Source organism: Carlito syrichta, unplaced genomic scaffold (genome assembly GCF_000164805.1).
Source record: "Carlito syrichta isolate Samal-C Ts95f unplaced genomic scaffold, Tarsius_syrichta-2.0.1 Scaffold309069, whole genome shotgun sequence".
NCBI lineage: Eukaryota > Metazoa > Chordata > Mammalia > Primates > Tarsiidae > Carlito > Carlito syrichta.
This window is the reverse complement of record NW_007253165.1, coordinates 619884-641585: the sequence shown is the minus strand read 5'-3', so window position 1 is coordinate 641585 and position 21702 is coordinate 619884. Positions and strand designations below refer to the sequence as shown.

The 21702-nt window shown below is 36.6% G+C and overlaps 1 pseudogene; it reads left to right on the top strand.

Moving 5' to 3' along the window:
• The first annotated feature begins 812 nt into the window (after positions 1–812).
• Positions 813–21321, top strand: LOC103269075 (annotated as a pseudogene).
• Positions 21322–21702: the final 381 nt, after the last annotated feature.

The following is a 21702-nucleotide window of genomic DNA, read 5'->3' as shown; positions in this document are numbered from 1 at the left end:
CTTCATGTATCACCACCAATTACAGTGACCTTGCTCACCAGTGATGGAGAATTGAATATAATGCAGCCTTAGCAATAGCCTGCATTATAATATGGACAGGATTAGACATGACAGAAAATTGATAGTTTTCCAGATAGTTTAGGCCAGTCAGAGAGTAATCAATCAGATTGTTGTAGAATTGATGACACAGAGGTCAGAAAGTCCATATAACCAAGTTCTTTTTACCTCACCATTGGTCACCCAGGTAATTGTCATTATGACAGCCCAAAATGTATGATTGATTAGGTGATTTTCAGTTCAGTTCCCAGACAGCCTATATCAACTCCATTGTTGACCATTCAAAACATTACTTTTCCATCTGAAATGAAACTGTCCCTGAGTAGGTAATAATTTTTGAGGCCAAATAGCTTTAACAGCTACTCAACAAGAATGCTGGCTGAACAGTTATCAATCCAGCTTAATCCTGGGACTGTTTTAATTCACTGCCACATGTGTATTGGTTTTATAATAATTTCATAGTAATAGTAGGACCAAGAATTATATTAATGTAACTGTTTGCCAATCAATTGTGCAATGGTCAAAAGAAAAACTCTAATCTTTATATTGACTGATAAAAATCCATAGTGAGTTGAAGTCAAATCATTCAGGTCTTTAAAAAAGTGTTCAGTTGAAAGAGTCTAGGGGTTCATTTCAGTTATGAACATTTCCTTGAGAAAATGCTGGTAAAAAGAATTTTAAAAGACTCATGTGTTAACAGGATGAAATATATTTCTTCCTAGAAGAGCAAATTTCAGGAACACAGGCATAAGAGTATGAAATATTGTGCAGTAACCAGGGAACAGCTTTCAGACCATCATGATTGGAACAGTGAAGGAGACTTGACCAGAGAGGTAGGCAAGAGTTTCAAAAATATACTTACAAAGTTAAGAATACAGCATTAAACTGTGCTGGTGATCAATTTCAAGTGAGGAAGAGATGTCTTCAGAAATGCAGTTTTACTATTACCCTAGACATTGTGTAGAAGATTGATTAATGTAGGATATGTGTGCAAATAAATAGGCCTATGTCCCAGAAAGAAACAGGGTTCCATCTGAGGATAGTTAGGATTATTAGACAAGGGTTGTTTTATGTTGAACAAATGAGTAAGAATCAACTTAATGTAAATAGCATTCTAAAATGATACTATGCTCAGATGGAGACATGAAAAATGTATTGTACCAGGGATACATTCACATGGAAGTTTCCAGTTTTTCCAGACATATTAATGAAGCAATTATTAGCAGACAAGTGATAGCTGAAGGCATTGTTTTTCACCCAAGGAAAATCTACTAAAAAAGAAAGCTTAAGGTTAGGACCCTGGAAAACACAGATAAAACCATAGAATGCCAAAATGAGGAAGTAAAAAATGGTATGGGTTTGTCCCATCAGATAAGCCCTGACATAACGGTAGGGATAGGAGGTAGTCATTTAACAGCCACAAATATCTGATCATTTATATAATTATTAGTTCCACATCATAAGAATGTTACCAAGCAGCAGAGGGTGTTGGAGAATTATAGGTTGCTGGGCAAACTCAGCAGTATCAAAACCATCAAGAAGTAGGGCATTACTGAGACGTTAAAATGGCCTTTAGGTATGTCCATGTGGCAGTCTTTGTTGAATTCAGCAGTGGTGAGAATAGCACTTGTCATAGATTGAATTAGGTCCCTAAAAAAGATACATTGACCTAACCCCAGTACCTCAGAATGTGACCTTATTTGGAAATAGTGTTGTTGAAGATGTAATTAGTTAAAACAAGATCATAAATGAATTAGAGTGAGCACTTAAGCCAATGTAATTGGTGCGCTTATAAAAAGACAGCCATGTGAGGACACAGACACACAGAGAGAATGCCTAGTAATGACAGAGGCAGAGGTTGGAGTGACACTGCTGCAAACCAAGGAACAAGTATTGATGACTACCACCAGAAGCTAGGAAGAAACAAGGAAGGGAATCGCGGGGGGCAACATGGCCCTGCTAACATGTTTATTTCAGACTTCTAATCTCCATACTTATAAGAATCCATTTATCTTGTTGTTTTAAGCCACCTGGTTTGTGGTTCTTTGTTATAGCAGCCCTCGGGAACTGATATAGAACTCAATTAGGCTGCTTATTCTGAGAGGAAGGGACAGTTCTGAACCAAAATATGCTTCATCAGCATTCCCTGAGTCTCCTGGTCTTTGGATGATGCTGGGCCTATGGTCTGGTTTTCTGCCAAGGGCCTCAGTTAATTTGTTAAATTTAGAAATTATTTTTCTTTGTGTTTTTAATCACCTGATGTTATTAAACAGATTAGCAGTTAATAAACAGGTTAACAAAAAAATAATTTTGGTCCTGTGCCTTAAACTTTGTCACACGTACAAGGTTAACTGAATAATTAAAGTCATTTCCTAGAAGATTTAGGTCAAAAAAAATAATTAACCTGAATCACCTAGGTGATGAATTAAAAAAAAAAAAAAATTGAGGATGGTATTTTCTCTTGACCTGTATATAAAAATGCTTCAATTTTCACCAGACATTTTCACAGACTCATTTCAAAAAAATAAAAATCAAAGGTCCCTATAAAAATATGTGTTTGTAAAAGTTCTGTTTTTCTTTTGAATACATCTATTAAGCCCACAGATGTCTTAATTTTCAAATACTATTTTTTCAATTATTACTGTAGGTCTACTAGCAGTGAAGAATACTCTCATAATTTTTTAAACTAGTATGCAAAATCTCAACGTCCTTGGAATAACCTATATGTTTGCATTCTTTCAAGAGAGGAAAAAAAAAGAAAAAAAAAAAAAATATATATATATATATGTTCCAAGGATTAAAAAAATCTGGCACCTGCAGCAAAATGTAAGGAAAAGCACTCTAACAAAATCTAACTTGCACAAAAAATCTGTTCTGTCAGATCTTTGACAGGCATGTTTATGTTGACCTCTTTCTGTTTGGAGAGGGAGGAAGGAAACTAGTGTTGATCAAAGGTTATAGCAGAATATAAAATAAATTGGGACACAAAATAGAGAAATGTATTTCCCCTGCCAGTCAGAACTCTAATGTTTATTATTTTCATTTCATTATACTTACAAAAATAAATGAATTTCCCTTTATATTTTCTCAAGAATGAAAAGATGAATATTCCTTTCTATTACAAGTTCCATGGAAACTAGGAATGTTAATACTATAAATGTTTTAGTGTTTGATTATAGTTCTGTCTTCAAAATGCAAAATGTTTTATTCTGAACAATGAAAACCCTGAGAAATTAGTCCATCCTTTTTTTAAAAAAATAACATACAAATGGGCTTATATAGCACCAATCTGTTCACTACCAAAGTCCTTAGGTTTCATTTTAAAGATGATATTATCTGACTAAGCATACCTTATAAACTTGCATTATATATCCACTAACAGATGTATATGAGTCCTCTGTTGTGTGTTTAAGACATTGCATGAACTAAACAATGCAAGACATTAATCATTACCTTTTTAACAAAACAAATTGGAGTCTCAGACCTCTTTAATCTTCTTCAGAGGATAAAAAAATTAGCTATATATATATGTATATACAGGCACACACATACACACACGCGCACACATACACACACACACACACACACACACACTTTTTATTCCTCTGCATTTTACAGTGGTTAACAAACCTGAGCCATTTCAAGTTATTCATATAAATATGATACTGCTAATTTAATAATTTGAAGAGAAAAAATAAGCTCTGTTTTCACTAAAAACAGAAGTCTTTAAGAACCACAAGATATAAATTGTTTTTCTCATATTCTGTTCACCTTAATGTACCCCAAAGATAAGATTTTTTAAATGTAGGCAGTTAGTGAAAAGAACACATTTCAAAAACACCAACTTTCCTCTGAAGAAGCAGCCAAGAAAAGTAGTAATATTTAATAATTGCCGTCAAAAGCTACAGCCTCACAGCATAACTTTAACAGTCCCTGATCCCTTTCTCTGTGATTCCAGAATTGTGCCTCCTGTCACTTGATTTATTCACCACCATATTAAAGGCCTATGATAACTCTTACTCCTCCTGAGCTCTGAGAGAAGAGTAGAAACACTCTACTTCAAAGAGCCACTGTTGCCGTAGCATAGGACCACCACAGAAGAAAACAGTCAGATCTTTATTTCCCTTTCTAGGTGACTGATTCAAGATCAGTAATATAGTAACCATTCTAAAGTATGCATACGTCAGATACTGCTTTGTCCCTGTGTGTGCGTGTGTGTATGTGTATATATGTGCACAGCGTGTGCATGCCCTTTTAATCTTCAAAACAACCTTATGAAACTCTTATCATCTTCACCTCCAACTTATGAATAAAAAAACTGAGTCTTATGGAGTTAAGATCCTAGAGTTAATCATAGGCCGTGACTGAAACCTAGTTACTGTGACTCCAGAGCTGATGTTATTAACACCGCCAGGCCCTACTGCCTCCCCAGGGCAGGCATTCACCCAACTTGCTTTTGAAGGCAAAGCAGAAAGATTATTTTCCTCCATTCTTCTTTAAATGTACACACATTTTGATCCAGGAATTTAGGCACTTCTATTTTTTAGGTGGTTAAGTGACTGAGGATTATCTCTCCTGTCAAAATGATATCCCCCATGTGGCTTGTATTGAATAAACTTATTAACAGTGAATTTTCCTCAAGTAAACTTGAGCTTTCACAAAAATAGCTGGTATCTGTGAGACAGCACCTTTAATTGGTTTAAATCACAGTAGATACAATTGGATATTCAAGGTGTCTCATTACAACCTGAGAGATGAAGTCTTCTCTTTGACCAGAGCTTTATCTCTCCATCTGCTCTCGTTCAATACATTAGTAATTAGAAGATTTCCATATCAATCCCAGGACCTGGGCAGAGCAAGGTCATTTCTATGTTGCTTCCTTTCACAAATTGCCAAGTTGGCTCCTGTTTAAACTACTAAGCTTATTGTGTCTTCACCATAGCTCACTCAGCCAACACTTTCCATAGATCTTTTTTAAAAAAGAAAGAAAAACTCTGACTCTCCCAAAGCTTATAGTGGAACGTTTTTCTTACTAGGAAAAATAGTATATGCATCTGGATAAAACAGAAGTCGTGGTTTTGAGTGCAATATCAAAGTAGCCAACTTGCAGTGTTCTTTGCACTTTATGCTTTTCATGCCCATTTTCTGCCTTTTTGCTTTTTTTGAATGCCTACTACATGTCATTGTTTTAGGAAATATAGAGGAAAGCAAAAACTCTTAACTAACAAGAAGAAGGAAACAAGAGCAGGCAAAATATAAACACGTTTAAAAAGTATATAAATAAGATAATTTCAGGAAGCATTGAGTGCTATACAGGAAACAGTGTGATGTGGTAGAGAATGAGAGTCAAGGACAGGGGGCCCCACCATGTGGATGGTGGAGAGCAGGACAGGTCTTATCCAGGAGCTGCTTTTGTACAGAGATCTGAAGCATGAACAGGAGCCAGCCACCAGAAGTCTGGCAAACAATATTCTGGACACTGCCCCATTTATTCCTCTTTGTGACCCAATGAAGGAAACGATTTAGATAAATGGACAGATGTCACGATGAAGAACACCAAGCAGCCAGGCTCAACGACTGACCCAAAGGCACCCGCCTCTCAAGGAGGAAGCAGGAACCGTGATAAGGCCAAAGCCCTTTCTTTTATCAATTCTCAATCAGAAACACCCTAACCAAACATGAAATTCATGTTACTTTTCCATGTCAGGCTTTCCAAATGATTAAGAAAAAAAGCTGAATGACTCAAAAATTACTTCTCTCATCCCTTGGATAACTATATCCGAAAGTTGAATCATCCTGTATGTGAATTGTGGGAACTTATCAAAAATATATAAACAACTAGGATAAGAAAATGTATAATTCTTTAGGATGTTATATTTTTATGATTTTATTAACTTTTTACTAATTACTACAAGTAGGCTACTGTATAACAAGAAATAATATGCATTTTAAATACTAATAAATACAAATGTCGTCATCCATCATATATAATGTGTGGGAAACATACTATGAAGTAACTGCTTAATTGTATAAATGTGGTTATAAACTTATTCTTTCTCTTCATAAATGGTTCAGGTTATGTGATTTACTAAAAGAAAGGTGTGATAATAAATGCCTAGTATACTAGGTAGGACCACTTTCAACCCACTGGTAAAAAATAAGTACTTGTGAGAATTCTCAAATTATATCTTCAAGTACTTTAACAACCAGAACACAGATTTTCAAAATTTGTAACCTGCTATTTATCATCTACCTACCACTCTCTTACACAAAGATTCAAATAGACACACACACACAAACACACACACACACACACACACACACACACACACACACACACACACACACACACACCTACTTCTTTCCTTCCTACAACTTAAACGATTTGGCTGCCTTTAAGAAAGGGTCGAGAAAAGGGAGGACAGGATGCCCTACAACTTTTCTGTTGCTGTCAAGATGAGAGCTACAGAAAATAAAATTAGCTAAAGTGTTCAACACATAATACGAAAGTGGTGAAAGTTTTGGGTCTTTTTCATGCTTGGGAGAGAGAAAAGGAAAAAGAAGCACAAGATATTCTTGAGGACAAAGAGGCCCTTATCAACCACCCAAGAAAGGCATTTGAGCCCTAAGCGACTCTCAATCAACTTCGGTCTGCTATCTGAACTTAGATTTTGGTCAGAATACTCTAGTGGAGCTCTATTATTCTCAAGTACTCACAAGTCATTCTCTTCTCCATCCTCTTCATCAAAAGGACTATAAAGTTTCGTTTTTTTACAACTGCCATTCTAGTTCAAGTGAGTCCGAGGGTATGTAAAATAAGGTGTGCAGACAGAATTTAAACTGTTTCTGTAATACTAACCTCACTTTCTGTACATTCCAGTGTCAACTAAAGAAAGATCTCCATGGTAAATTTTAAAGGTCCAGCACTGGGCCCCCCAAACTAGTGGAAGGTTTCTGTCAGGGCAGTCACTTTTCTGGGGAAACTGAAGTGCATCCAGATACAGGCTGTAAGAAGACCCATTCTCCAACATGTGGGTAACGCATACTTAGGTAATCATTTCTGAGGTTTGAGGAGAAGCAGTTTGAGACAAGTAAAGCCCGTGGACTGTATGTAACGTGAGATCTGGATTCCCACCTCAGTTGCAACACTTACACCTGTGTAAACTTGGAAATGATATTTACTTCCTCCGAAGTTCAATTTCCTCATTTGCAAACATTGACTAGTAACTCCAACCTTGCTGGATTATTTCTATAATGAAATAAGACAACATATATAAAATGCTGAGCAAAGACTTAAAAACAAGATTGAATCTAACAGAAAATTTAAGTTGTTAAAAAGTGACTTTCTTATTTTTCTCCTTTAGTGCTTGAAAAGAAAAAGAGTTAATGCACCTGGTTTGAGATAGATTCACTTCCACAGCAAGTCCCTGGGGAAAGGAAAAGAAAGCAGAAGGCTGATTTCATCTCTTTGGCAAGAAGATAACTGGACCTTGGAGCAAACACAGAAATGATATTTGCTGTGAGGAGCGATCTTATCTATTGAATGTTATTAACAGAATGTCCATGGTTAGGAATTGCATCTAGAAAATAAATCCGGCATCAACAGATCCATGATAAAAGATTCCCTGGAATAAGTCAATGCTGGGGCCCTAGAATTTTTCTTCTCAGAACTCACTGTCCTTCCTCCCATCACCCATTCCTGAACCTTTGAAAATTCGTAACAATTCGTGGCAGAGCCAGCGATAAGTAAGATAGAAATAAGGGATATTAACTAGGCTTCACTCTACTTTTGAACACTAGATTATTGACTGTAATATGTGTCCATTCATCACAGTTTGCTATTTCTAATAATTACAGATATTTTAAAACTTATGGCCAAGTGTATTGGCTCAAGCCTATAATCCCAGCACTTTGGGTGGCTGAGGCAGGAGGATTACTTGGGCCCAGGAGTTTGAGATCAGGCTGGGAAATAGAGCGAGACCTCATCTCTACAAAACAATTTTTTTTAAATTAGCCAGGCATGGTGGCGTATGCCTGTAGTCCCAACTACTCGAAAGGATTGCCTGAGCCTAGAAGGCTGAGGCTGTGATGAGTCGTGATCACGCCGCTACACTCCAGCCTGAGCAACAAAGTGAGTCTCTGGAGGGGAAAAATACACACACTCACACACACAATTTTATAACCATATCAAAAAAGTATTCCTTTGTAATAGTGTTCAGTAATATTACTTTTTCATTTTTTGAGAATTTCCCACAGCTACAACTCAGTGTTCTAATTTATGCAAAGGCAATTTTTAAAATAACGCTTCATGGATGGAAAAATCTATGGATTTCCATGCATGGATTTTGACTACTTCCTAAGATACCCAAGTACTAAAACCTGTGAAACTATAGGAAATTATTTCACATTTATTTGTCTTCATTTTTCAACAGAAACAATAAGACCAAAAAAAATTCTACCTGTATTTTCTAACTTCGCAAAGATCTATCCCAATGACTGGTTATTATAATTATTTTTAAAATGTCAGTGAGCACTAGCACATTACAACAGAAAACTTAATGTAAGCTAAAGAATGAATCATTAAAATTATTAAAAGCAGTATACTACTTTACTCAATGTTTTCTTATATATATTATCTCATTTACTTCTCCAGATAGGCCATATATTAGATATAATTATTTTCGTTTTGCAGATGAGTAAACTGAGGCTTAGTAAGGATAACCACCTAATCCCTGTTTTCAAAATAAGGAATGTGGGGGACAAAACTAAAATAATAATATTAACTGAATACTATGAGTCATGCAGAGGGCTTTTGAACAGTCAAGAACTGTGAAGGGTCTGAGATTTTACTCTACTTATAAGCTATCAAGGTAGCCTGTTACAGTTCCATGGATGCTAGGAGAATATGAGACTCCTGCGTCTGAGACAAAGGAGAGTTTATTACAGCAATTTCAGTAGCCAGAATGTCAGCATTTGCACTGGTTTCCCAAGCTGCAATTCCTACAAAGTGACACAAAGAGGCTCAGGTAACACCTGCACATGCAGTGGTTTGTGTTACAGGAGAAGAACGCTGAGATTCGTGAAACCAAACCTTTTATAACAGGTGATAAGGATGCCTATCCTTTGCTCCAGAGGGCGACACTGTCTTTTTGTTCCAAGGTTGCTTCTTGAACAAATACTGAAAAGATAGTCCAGAACAAAGGCAGTACTTAACTCTCAAGACATGCAGAAGTGCAAGACACCCATGGAGAATTGTCTCCTCATGATATATTAGCCTGTTTCGCCATCCCCTCCTACTGGCTAACAGTAATTTAAGTACAATTATAAGCTAATAACAGTGGTAGCAAAAAACAGCATGAATCTTGAACCATTCTGCAGTCCTTTAAATTTCTATACAACTGATAGACAGGCAACCTTTTTCTGCACTAGGATTTAGGAAAGGTTCAAAATTTGACTAATAATTTTCTAATAAGACAAGCAATCTGAAGACTCTAATGAGAATGTTTGCAGACATTGATTGGCAAAAACAGATGATACAAGTTAAATTAAAATATCAACTTTTAGATGCCATAACAGCATTTATTCATGCCCTGTATTTCACACTCTTTTATTAAACCATATACCTTTTAAAAACTTTTAAACGATAGAATTTTCCAGCTAAAGGCAATTGTGACTTCTCTTTACTACGATGACTATTTCCAAAGCATCCCATAGAGAGATTGCCTTAACTTGCTGTATTACTTCCTATCAGAGAAAATTCTCATTGAGCTTAAATGAAACAACCTTGGGTTAGCCATAATTAATCTCTGTATTTGATATGTTCCTTTTACTTTCTATGAGCAAGTAACAAAAGAAGCTCTAATTGACTAAAATTCTAAATGTGATGCTGATGCAAAATATCCATTAGCGAATAGATGGCCTATTTATAATTCCGTTAAAGCTGCCAGCCTTATCCTAATTCTTAGTGTCAAATGACAAGATTAGTGGATGACTCCTTTCAGCTGACAGCATATTAAATGGCTATGATTTTTTAAAACAAGTCTCTTAGTCGAACTGTTTTACAGAAAATGGGCCCACTGGCACATTGTGCTTCTATTGTTAATTTAAATCCTTATAAATATATTTTTGAAATAATTTCAGAAAACACATAGTTTTAAAGTTCTGCTCATTACCTTAGATGTTCTAAAATGCAGATGAAACCTTAGAGCAAGTTAGTCTTCTTACCTAAAAATTTTAGTAGAGGTGACTAGAAAACTTTGATGACTGTCCGCACATTTTTAACCTTGGACTTCATCCCTGTGCCATGATGGATGGCCAGAATGTCATTTGATGTTTACTTTACTAAATTATGATATCTAGTATATAATGGTCTCATTTAAAGGAGACTTCTCTCGGGATAATCAGATGAGATGGTCTGTAAAAAAAATGAGGCACGTATGTTTTGAAAAGTGGCCAATTTTGAGTGAAAGGCAGGAGAAACCAGAAATATAGAAGAGGCCTTTTTCTTTTTTAGCCATCAACTATCTGTATAGATGAATAGGAAGATACAATCAAGACTTCAGTAATCAGAGACCATGGTGAATGTACAAAACAGGATACTGGGGGCACCAATAAGTAGGAGGTGAGGAGGGGGGCTAGACTTCAGAAATTATCTATTAGGTACAATGTTCACTACTTGGGAAATGGGCCACCTGAGACCCAATTCCCACCAGTATGCAATATGTCCATGTAACAAGCTTGCATTTGTATCCTCTGATCCTCTGATTCTTTTTTTTTTTTTTTTGAGTCAGGGTCTCACATTGTCATCCAGGCTGGAGTGCAACAGCATGATCACGGCTCACGACAGCCTCAGACTCTAAGCTCATGTGATCCTTCTGCCTTAGCCTCCTCAATAGCTAGGACCACAAGTGCACACCACCACACGGCTCATTTTTCTGATTCTTTTTGTAGAGATGAGGGCTCTTTAAGTTGCCTGGACTGGTATTGAACACCTGTACTCTTGTGATCCACCCACCTTGGCTTCCCAAAGTGCAGGGATTACAGGTGTGAGCCACTGTTCCCGGCCTAAAAAATGGTTTAATGGAAATTTTTTTTCAAAAGAGAAAAAGAAATAAACATCCCCTGTGGTCCCCCCGCAGAATCATTAGAACTGAATACAACAACAGTAAAGGAAAACCAGATAACACTACCAGAGTCAACAGATTATAACATAAATTCTCAGCTGGAAACTACCAAAGTTTCACAAATGAAGCAACCAGGAAATTGAGCAGGCTGAGAAGCAGTTTCACAGAGCACTCCAGATGAGAATATTCTGTAGGATTCCCAACAGTGTGAATCACAGGAGGCAAAAATCATAAAACTGCATGATGCTTCAGGATCAAGGTGTGCATGAGGCAGATGCATTTTTTTTTTTTTGAGTCGGAGTCTCACTCTGTTGCCCAGGCTGGAGTACAGTGGCACGCTCACAGCCACCCCAGCATTGACTTGCTGGGCTCAGGCGGTCCTTCCGCCTCAGTCTTTCAAGTAGTTGGAAATACAGGTGCGCGCTACCACCCCCAGTTAGTTTTTTCATTTATTGTATAGATGAGGTCTCACCATGTTGCCCAGGCTGGTCTCAAACCCCTGGGCTCAGGCAATCCTCTTGCCTTGACCTCCCAAAGTTCTGGGATTATAGGCTTGAGCCACCACGCCCAGCCAGCAGATGCATTTTGGGGACAGAGGTAACCTAGGAATTGTTTGTGTGTGATTTACATAATAGTTTTTAACTGAAAGTTCTTTATACTTTTTAGGGACATGATGCTTTATCCTATATTTTAGATTATTTTAGAATAATAGGGAAAAAATACACACACACACACACACACACACACACACACACACACACACACACACATATTTTATTGAGAAGACAGAAAAGCTCCCACAGTGAGAGGGGACCCGAAGGGGAAAAATATTTTTAGCATTATCTATATGCCAGGCCCTGTTCTAAGCACTTTAATTATACAGAGGGCACCAAAAATACATATACACAGTTTAAGAAAGGAAAAACTGTGCTAAAATTGAACAAAAGATGAAAACGTCACGTTTGGCTTCTGCAGAGGTGATCAAAGTGGTTGTTATCAATGTCCAGACACTTCTGATTATGGTGAACTAAAAGTAATACATAGATAATATTTCTTAAATTGTGTATACATTCTTTGGCACCCCCAATATTACATTTATACATCACACCATCCTATGAGAGTAAATACTATTACTATCATCTTCTACTTTAAGGATGAAGAATTGATACACACAGATGTTGGTTAATTTTCCCAAAGTCATTCAAGTAGTAAGTAGTGCAGCTGGGATTCAAATTCAACCAGTTTATGAGTTGTTACAATTAAGTTCACCAACTCATCCTAGAAAAGTGCTACACATCTCATTACTGAATATCACTATGGTCATCTTTGAAGTACTCCCTTTGGGAAACTATGCACCAATGCTAAGGGCCTCATCCGACTGTCAAACAATTTTGGAGCTCTTTTTCGGGAATGAATGAGCTATCATTGTATTATTCTTTATGTCCTGAATGTCATCAAAATGTCTTCTTTTCAATATTTTCTTTATTTTCAAGTAAAGAAAAAGGGGGTTCAGATCAGTGAGTAGGAAAAATGTTCCAATACAGTTATTTGTTTACTGGCCAAAAACTCCCTCACAGACAGTGCTGTGTGAGCTGATGCATTGTCATAATGCAAGAGCTCTTTGGGGACCATTTTTGCACACATCTTTCTCTTCAAGATTTTCAGTTAAGATTTACCTGTTTCTCTATTGGTATTTATCTAGTCTGCTAAGCTTCTCACAGTCAGTCAATGATTTTGATGCACAATTCAACAAATTTTTGTAATGTTTTCATCGGCTCTGCTTGTTAATGGCAATCCTGACTTCTCTCTATCAGTGATATTTTCTCCCTTCTCAGAAAAATATTTAATCCATGTGTACACGGCCATTTTTTCATGGCATTATCCCCATAAACTTGGACTAACATGTCCTTGATTTCACTCCCACTTTTGCCAAGTTTAATAAGAAATGTAATGTTTGTTCGTTCGTTGCACTAATTCAACGCCAACGTCCTGATGACAACAGCTCTGATGGCCATTCCAAAATAAAGAGCTCCAAAATTGCTTTGATGAGTGGGCCAAGTACTGGCATCAGTGCATAACTTCCCAAGGGTAGTACTTCAAAGGTGACCATAGTGATATTCAGCAATGAGGTTTGTAGCACTTTTCCTCAGATAAGTTCATAACTTTAGTTGCCAGACCTCATTTCTGCAAAGTCCATGGTTTAATCACTGAGAATATGCCCTGTTTAGAGAATGTTAGAAATAAGAACCTGTCACATGTCAGTGTTACATGAAGTTGACTAATAGAGAAGATTCATTGGCATGTGCACACTCAGAGATGCCACATATTTAGAAGCAAATGCATATGTATATACATACCAGTATGTGAATTTATTTCACCTATATCTTTCCAAATATAAAGAGTTTGACAGTTTTTCTTTAAGAGCAACAAATGGAGTTACTTTATGCCCACAAATTCAGACTTTGCAGTGACTTCATAAAGATGAAAAGCTTCAAAATTTTTTTCTTCCAGTATGTAAATATCAAGTATTTTTTTTTACTAACTCTTTAATACACCAAGGACATATTGTTGATCCCAAGACACACTCATTTGTACATACACATATCCTGCACCTGGCACACTGGAATAATGTCAGTTGTGTTTACTTCAATAATTACCTCCAAACAAACATATGTAGTGATTTTTATCTGAATGTCAGCTCCCACATGGCACTTTCCTTGTCTATCTAAGGCCTTGAGGAAGTAAATTAATGGATCAAAAGCTGGGAAAACTCTAATCCAGCTATTGAAACATTGAGGAGATCTGGAATTTCTACGATTTCCCTGGAGGTATTACTAGTCTTTTCAAATAACACTCATAATAAAAAGACAGTTAAATCACACAAGGAAACTTGGTCATTAGAGATGACAACATACTGCATACCCCATAGACCAAGTAAAAAGTTATTACTAAGGTGGAAATACAATAATGACTTTTATAATTTTTTATGAAGACTAAAGATGAATAGACATATACAATGTAATAGCACTTTTCTCCTTACCAGAGCAGTGATTTTCCTCTTTAGCGGTACCCTGTATCTCTCAGGATCTTGAAAAAACACAGGTATCTAGATCCTCTCCGAGAGATTCTGATTTAATTAGTCTTTGGTATGACTTGGGCATTCTGGATATCTTACAGATTTCCAGGGTCCTCTTAGTCTAAGCAAGACCGAGAATCATTGTTCTAGAAGAAATAATTATGTAAACACTGTGACTTTAGGTGCTAAAGAATCATTAGGTATTATATCTGGGGGTCAGGAGTAATGTAGAAAGCTGGGTGAAAAGTACATATAGACCATGATCATGACTAATGAGTGATTAATATTTTGAAATTCTCAGGTTTTCTTTTAGTAAAAGTTTGGATACTGTGGGTTCTCTTAACTTTGTTACAAATATGAACAAATTGAGTGTAGCCAAATAAACCATATGAGTTAATACCACTCCAAGACACCTCAATCATTACATTTACTCGACCCAAGTTAATCAAGTAGTGGTTCTTCTAGCATTCATGTCACTTCATGTCTCCATGTCTTTGCACAAACTGTTCCCTATAGACTAGTGACCTAAACTTTTGAAGTAACTTTGAATATACATTTTTACTAGTTAACACTTATCAGCATTTATTTTGATCATTATTGTAAATTATGCTTGCAGTAGCCAGGGTAGCTTCCTAAATTGAAGTACAAGGAGTGGGAAGTGAAAGAGTCTTACATGGGATAGAACCCAGGCTGACAAGGCCTCCAGCAACCTGTAACTATACCACCTGCATCATGCAACCTCCTCTGACCTATCAAGAGAGAAACTGCCTGTCAGGGAGTCTAGGTATTAGTCTTCTCTGTTTTGGTGTCTAGGTAATAGATATCATTTCACTCTCAGTCTAATGGCCAAAAGAAGCCACAAATAGCCCTACCCTACTGCAAGCAAGCTGGGAAGTGTGTGAAAATAGACTCAGTACTTTAAACAGCTGAGCAGCAGCATATTGATTATTCAGTGATGCCTTTACAAGACAAGAAAGGAGGGATTCTGTGTGTGTTTCATGAATCACGATTATAAAGCCAGAGATTTGATTTTGGTTATATCAATTAGTACTATAATTCTTCTCTAGATCTCTATGGGCTATATTTCCAAACACTGAAAGAGACATATCATTTGAGGCAAAAATATTACAGTGAATTAACATACATTCGGATATTATAAAATTATCCATCATTGCAATATTAATGTAAGAGGGCTCATTTAGCCAGTAGCTTCATATCCTGCACTCTAAGCCCATCTCATTTAGTTCACACCTAGCATCTGATAACAATGGCAGAACTTTGTTGTAGCATTATAAATCTCTCAACATCATTACCTGACAACTTAAAGTACCTGCTCTACTGTGAGTGATTTTTGTTTACCATGACACTTATACTCACCGATCTACTTACTTTATCATCAATCTCTGTTTTAAGAATGACCCCAAAATTCATCCCAGAGCCTTTCATATTCATTCATTACCTTTCTCACATGTTTGGGCTATTTTTGGTAAGAAAAAACAATTTCAAAAATAAAAATAGTATTTCCCTTTCTAAAATATGTCCATAAAATAGACAAGCTATGTTTAATATATGCCCACAGTATATAATTTGTTTCTAAATAGTTAAGTCCAATGAAAATTTTCTCAAAGTAAAGAGTTTTGAGAAAAATATATTTCAGTGTTTTAAAACTGACTTGGTTTTTTCACAACAGACAGAACACAGATTCATGAAATAAATCCACAATTTCTTCTTTATAGGTATTTATATTAGCCATTGAGACTATTGGTATCAAATTTTTTACTTTTTTTTTTACATATATAGCTTTTTTTCCAATTTTTTTTGTTTTAAAGGTGTGGGGTACAATTCAAGATTAGGTATATGAGTAGTCATCATACAGGTAAAGTTTGGGTTTCACTTTGGTCCCCAATTCACCCTGTTTGAGATCAGGTACCCTTACTGATGTTTTGTGCCACCCCCTCCCCTGGCAGTTTCCCACTACTACCAACCCCTTTCTTATAGCATACTGACAAATGTTCAGGGTTCACTTATAGTGAGTACATGTGGTACTCAGATTTTTGTTTCTGTAATAGATCACTGAGTATGATTCTAAATCCATCCAAGTTGCTGTGAAGTCCTTAATTTTGTTTTACTTTACAGCTGTGTAATATTCTATCATGTGTATGTACCACATTTTCTTTATCCAGTCCACTTTTGATGGGCAAATGTTTTGTTATTGTGAATAATGCTGCAATAAACATGTGTGTGCAGGTATCTTTTTCATTAAATTATTTGAGTTCCTCTGGGTGTATCTCCATAAGGGGGATTGCTGGGTAGTATGGAAGGTAAACTTTTAGATTTTTTTAGGAATTGCCACACTGTTTTCCACAGAGGTTGTACTAATTTATACTCCCACCAACAATTTTTTTCAAGATTAATAAAAATCTTTATTTCCAAAATATTCCTATTGATCATTTACTTTCAAACCTGCTAAGTAACTCAAAATTATTTTTCCTGTTCTTTCTTTGTGTGTGTGAACCATGTTCTAAACAATATCCCTTAATTATATCTTACTAATATTTAACTCTTAAAACTAGAAAGACTGCAATTGGTAACTTTTTTATTGTTTTATTTTAAAGATGTGGGGTACAATTCAGGATTTGGTAGATAAGTGATCATTGCACAGGTTAAATTTGGGCCTCCCTTTGCTCCCCACTTAGCCTGGTTTGAAATGTTATATGCCCCCCACTACCTCCCCAGGTAGCATCCCACTATCGTCAAGCCCTTTCTTATAGTATTATAAGGCTACAGTATTCAGAACAGCCTGGTATTGGAACAAGAACAAGCACGTAGACCAATGGAACAGGACAGAGATTCCGGATACAAAACCTCAATTTCTCTACCAACTTATGTTTGACAAAGCTTCTACCAACAACCACTGGGGAGAGGAGAACTTATTCAGTAAGTAGTTCTGAGAAAACTGTCTATGTGTAGAAGATTGAAACAGGACCCCTACCTATCACCATACATAAAAACCAACTCTAAATGGATCAAAGACCTAAACATAAAACCTCAAACTATAAGAATCTTAGAAAACACAGGAGACACCCTTATGGAAATGGAATAGGAAACCAATTCCTGATAAAAATAAATAAATAAATAAAATAAAAATGAAAAAACCAGTTGCAGTATTATTCACCATAGCAAAAACATGGAGCCAAACCGTGCTACCCATCAAAAGAGGAACAGATTGCAAAAATATGATATATATATATATATGATGGAATATTACACAGCCATTAAGGATAAAATTATGGACTTCACAGCAACTTGGATGGACTTAGAGTCTATAACACTCAGTGATCTATCACAGAAACAAAGAACTGAGTACCACATTTTCTCACTTATAAGCAGACATATGCAACTTTTATTATATTTTGTTGTTATATCATTCAGTTTATGTATATCTAAATTATATTGTGTATTCATATGGAAGATTTGTTTTTTGTTTTTTGTTTGTTTGGTTGAGTTGGAGTCTCACTCCATCTCCCAGGCTGGAGTGCAGTGAAACGCTCACAGTCACCCTAGTGTCAACTTGCTGGACTCAGGCAATCCTTCCACCTCAGCCTTCCAAGTAGCCAGGACTACAGGTGCACACTGCCATGCCCGGCTAATTTTTTGATTTATTGTATAGATGAGATCTTGCCAAGTTACCCAGGATGTTCTCGAACCCATGGGCTCAGGCAATCCCCTAACCTCGGCCTCCTAATGTGCAGGGATTACAGGCTTGAGCAACCGCACCCGGCCATTAAGAAGTATTTTTAATAATCAAGGATGTTACTTATATATAATAAAAATACTTAGCCTGTAATCCCAGCACTTAGCCTGTAATCCCACTCCCTCTAGCCTGGGCAATGGAGTGAGACTCCAACTCAAAAAATTAAAAATAAAAATAAATAAATAAATATACTTTATGCATATGAGAGGACTTCAAAGTATTTTATAGGAGTTCATGACATTTTTCTTTATTAAGTACATAAGATATTAATAGCAGAAATACTCATATACCTTGCATCTGATAACAAAGGAAGCTGGTATAAAATACAAATAAAGGCAAGAATAAATAAAATACATTTATTACAGTAAAATAAACCTCTGCTTTCCTAATCAATTCGCCTTACCACTTTATGTGTCTTTTCTTAACTATCATTGTGCATTTTTATTTTTCCAAAGAAAACACACACTGTATCAAGAATTTATTGTACTCATAACAAAGGTAAAACAAATTCTGGTGTGTGTTGATATGCTTTTTTTCTTTTCCTGTTGCGGTTCTTTCTCTAAATGAACCAGTCATATTCTCCAGAGTGAAAAATGGGCAACTCAGGAAAAGCCCAATGTGTAGGGATGGAGGGAGAGAGATGTGTAGGGCAAGGAGGGAGACTGTGGAGTTTCTATGCCCTCTCAGAGCACACCCCCATCCCAGCACCTCAAAGTGCTCACTAACCTAGAAGCTCCTCAAATCATTTTACATATTAGCATGTATGAAATGCCAATGCATAATTTCTAAAAAATATCCAATTGCTATTAATTGATGCATTTAATTTTAATGTAAATTTGTCTATGACTAGTGAATATAATACACTCAAAACATTTTAAAGAACCTGATTTCACGTTGTATGGAAGATGCATGGGTTGATTAGTTTTCATACAAAACAGGTTTTCTAATGAGCAAATGAAGATGAAAGAAGGAAATTTTTCTTTAATGTACAAAAACATCAGAACATGGAAAGAAAGAAAAGAAGGATTTTTTTCCTAAGTACAGATTAACTAATAAATGCTTGGTGTAGTATATTTAGCTTACTTCTTATAACTAGAGTATAATTTAATTTAAAATTTTTAAATAGATTTTTTCCTTCAAGTCTTAATACAAATAATATCCCTGTAAACAATGACAACTACAAATAAAATTGCACTTTTCAAATCACTGAGTTTGTAGAGTGATTTAGCGTAATTTAAATGTGTGTCCTATACAGGGTTCTAGTTGTACATATGGATAGTAAAAGGGACAGACATTAAATGAGCTATATAAAGTTCCTAAAAATATCTTGTGTGGCCTAAATAAAAGACTGTTATTCAGTCAAATGGCATGCTCTGTTTGGACTCCAAATGAAAAGAATTATCACTCCTAAAGAATTGTAATCCTCTGGTAATGATCTGGACTAAACATGCTAGTATAAGTCATGAAATTTTCCTTGGTTAAACTCAAACACAATTAGCATTTCTTATTTGAATAGAGGAAACAACACTTTCTTTCAATTTAATACTTGTTTTGCACACTCCTCAGCTTTGGTATTAGTTGCTATTCCATGGCAAGACATGTCTAATTTCAAAGCTTTCCTGTCCTTAGCATGTTTCTCAGGAATTGATGTTAAAGATGGTGTTCTTCTTGTTTCCCATTGTCATCCTTCTCCTCGAAAATGACACCTTAATCACAGTCTTCCTTTCTACCACTGTCTTGGAGATACCAATATCCATGCAACAGACCAATCCAACAAATCAGCCAGAAATGTAGTCATTTCTTATTAGCGTTCAGGTGAGGAGGTGGGGCAACCCTTTATACTAAAGCTTATTCTTAAATGTCTAAGAAAAAGCAAAGCTGAAACCAAATCATAAGAATGTCATCTAAAGTGAGAACATTATTTAAGTCTCAGCCTTTGACTTTACAATGATTCCGTTCTAATTTGTTCTAATTATTTACTAAATACATCATTTTAAGATCTTATGATGTGCTTAGAAGTAAGCAAAACAAAAATCCTCACATGGAACTTAGATAAAAAGACAGTAAAAGTAAGCAAAGAAATACAACACATTCCACTTCTTTAACATATCAAAAATGTTTCCAAGGCAATATTAATAATAAAATGATTATACCACAGCTCCTCATACAACATCGAACTGTAACAGGAAGGTACAGAGAGGGCAGGAAAGTTTCATCCGGCCAGTGGTGTAGGTGCTCTTCTTTTCTCCACCCAGTAAATTAAAAGTCGCTTTCTTGGCTTCTTTAGCGTCTGCAGTCGCTTTGGCTTTGTCTTTCAGGTCCTTCACAACACTCGTGCTTTCACGGGTCCTTCACGGGCCTCGTGCTTTCATGATAAATAAACAAATTAGGTACTATGTGAAAAGCTGTAGATGCTGTAAGAAAATAAACAGCAAAACAAAGCAGAGCGAGGGTGATCAAGTGTGCCAGGGTAGAGGGCCAGATAAATGGATAGATTGTAATTTCAAATAGGCAGTTAAGGCAGGACTCATTGGAAGGTTTTTGAGCAAAGATGTGAAGGAAGTCAAAAAAGTTGCACATGCAATGATTCAGAGGAAAAACTTTCCAGACAGTGAGAACAGTCAATGCAACAATTCTAAGAAAATGAGCATCCTGGACTGTTTAAGGGACACAATGGCGCTTTTTGTAGTTAGAAGAAAAAGCCCCAACGGCGGCGTGACACGAGGGAGCGGTTTGACCGGTTCCTGCACAAGAACTGCGTGATTGGCCTCTTGGCAGAGCTGGAAGCCAAGACTGGCATGAACTGGAGCTTTCTCTTCCTCGGTGTCATCGGACTGGTGGCCTTGGACTTGAGCCTCTCTCTCTCTTCTGCAACCTGATAGGATTGGCTACCCAGCCTATATCTCAATTTAAGCCATAGAGAGCCCCAACAAAGATGTCACCCAGTGGCTGACCTACTGGGTAGTGTGCGGTGTGTTCAGCGTTGCCGAACTCTTCTCTGATCTCTTCCTATTGTGGTTCCCCTTCTACTGCATGCTGAAATGTGGCTTCCTGTTGTGGTGCATGGCCCAAACCCTCTTAATGGGGCCAAGCTGCTCTACGGGCGCCTCATCCGTCCCCTCTTCCTGAAGCACGGGTCCCAGTTGTGCGGTGTGGTGAAGCCGCTGACAGCCAAACCCAAAGTCACTAAAGAAGTAAAGAAAGCTACTGTGGATTTCCTGGGTGGAAAAAAGAAGAGCGCCTACACCACTGGCTGGAAGAAACCTTCCTGCCCTCTGCGTACCTTCCTGTTAGAGCTCGATGTTGTATGAGGAACTGGGATACAATCATTTTAATAATATTGCCTTGGAAACATTTTTGATATATTAAAGAAGTGGAGTGTGTTGTAAGTTCCTTTGCTTACTTTTACTGTCTATAACATAGGGAACGTTTTAATTTAAACTTAATGCAGTGGGCAGTGTCTACATTTTTGGAAAATATGTTTTGCCTCTTGGTAGGAAAAGATGTATGCTACTATCCCGCAGGAAACAGAAACAAAATAAAATGATATATCTCACAGACAAGAAAAAAGTAGGAAAAGAGAAGTCAGACAGTTAATAGAGTAAATGAGGCTTTGGAAGGGGGAAAGACATGTAGGATCTTAGAGATCATTGTAAGGCTATTTTTACTCTGAGTGAATCGGGGAGACATTG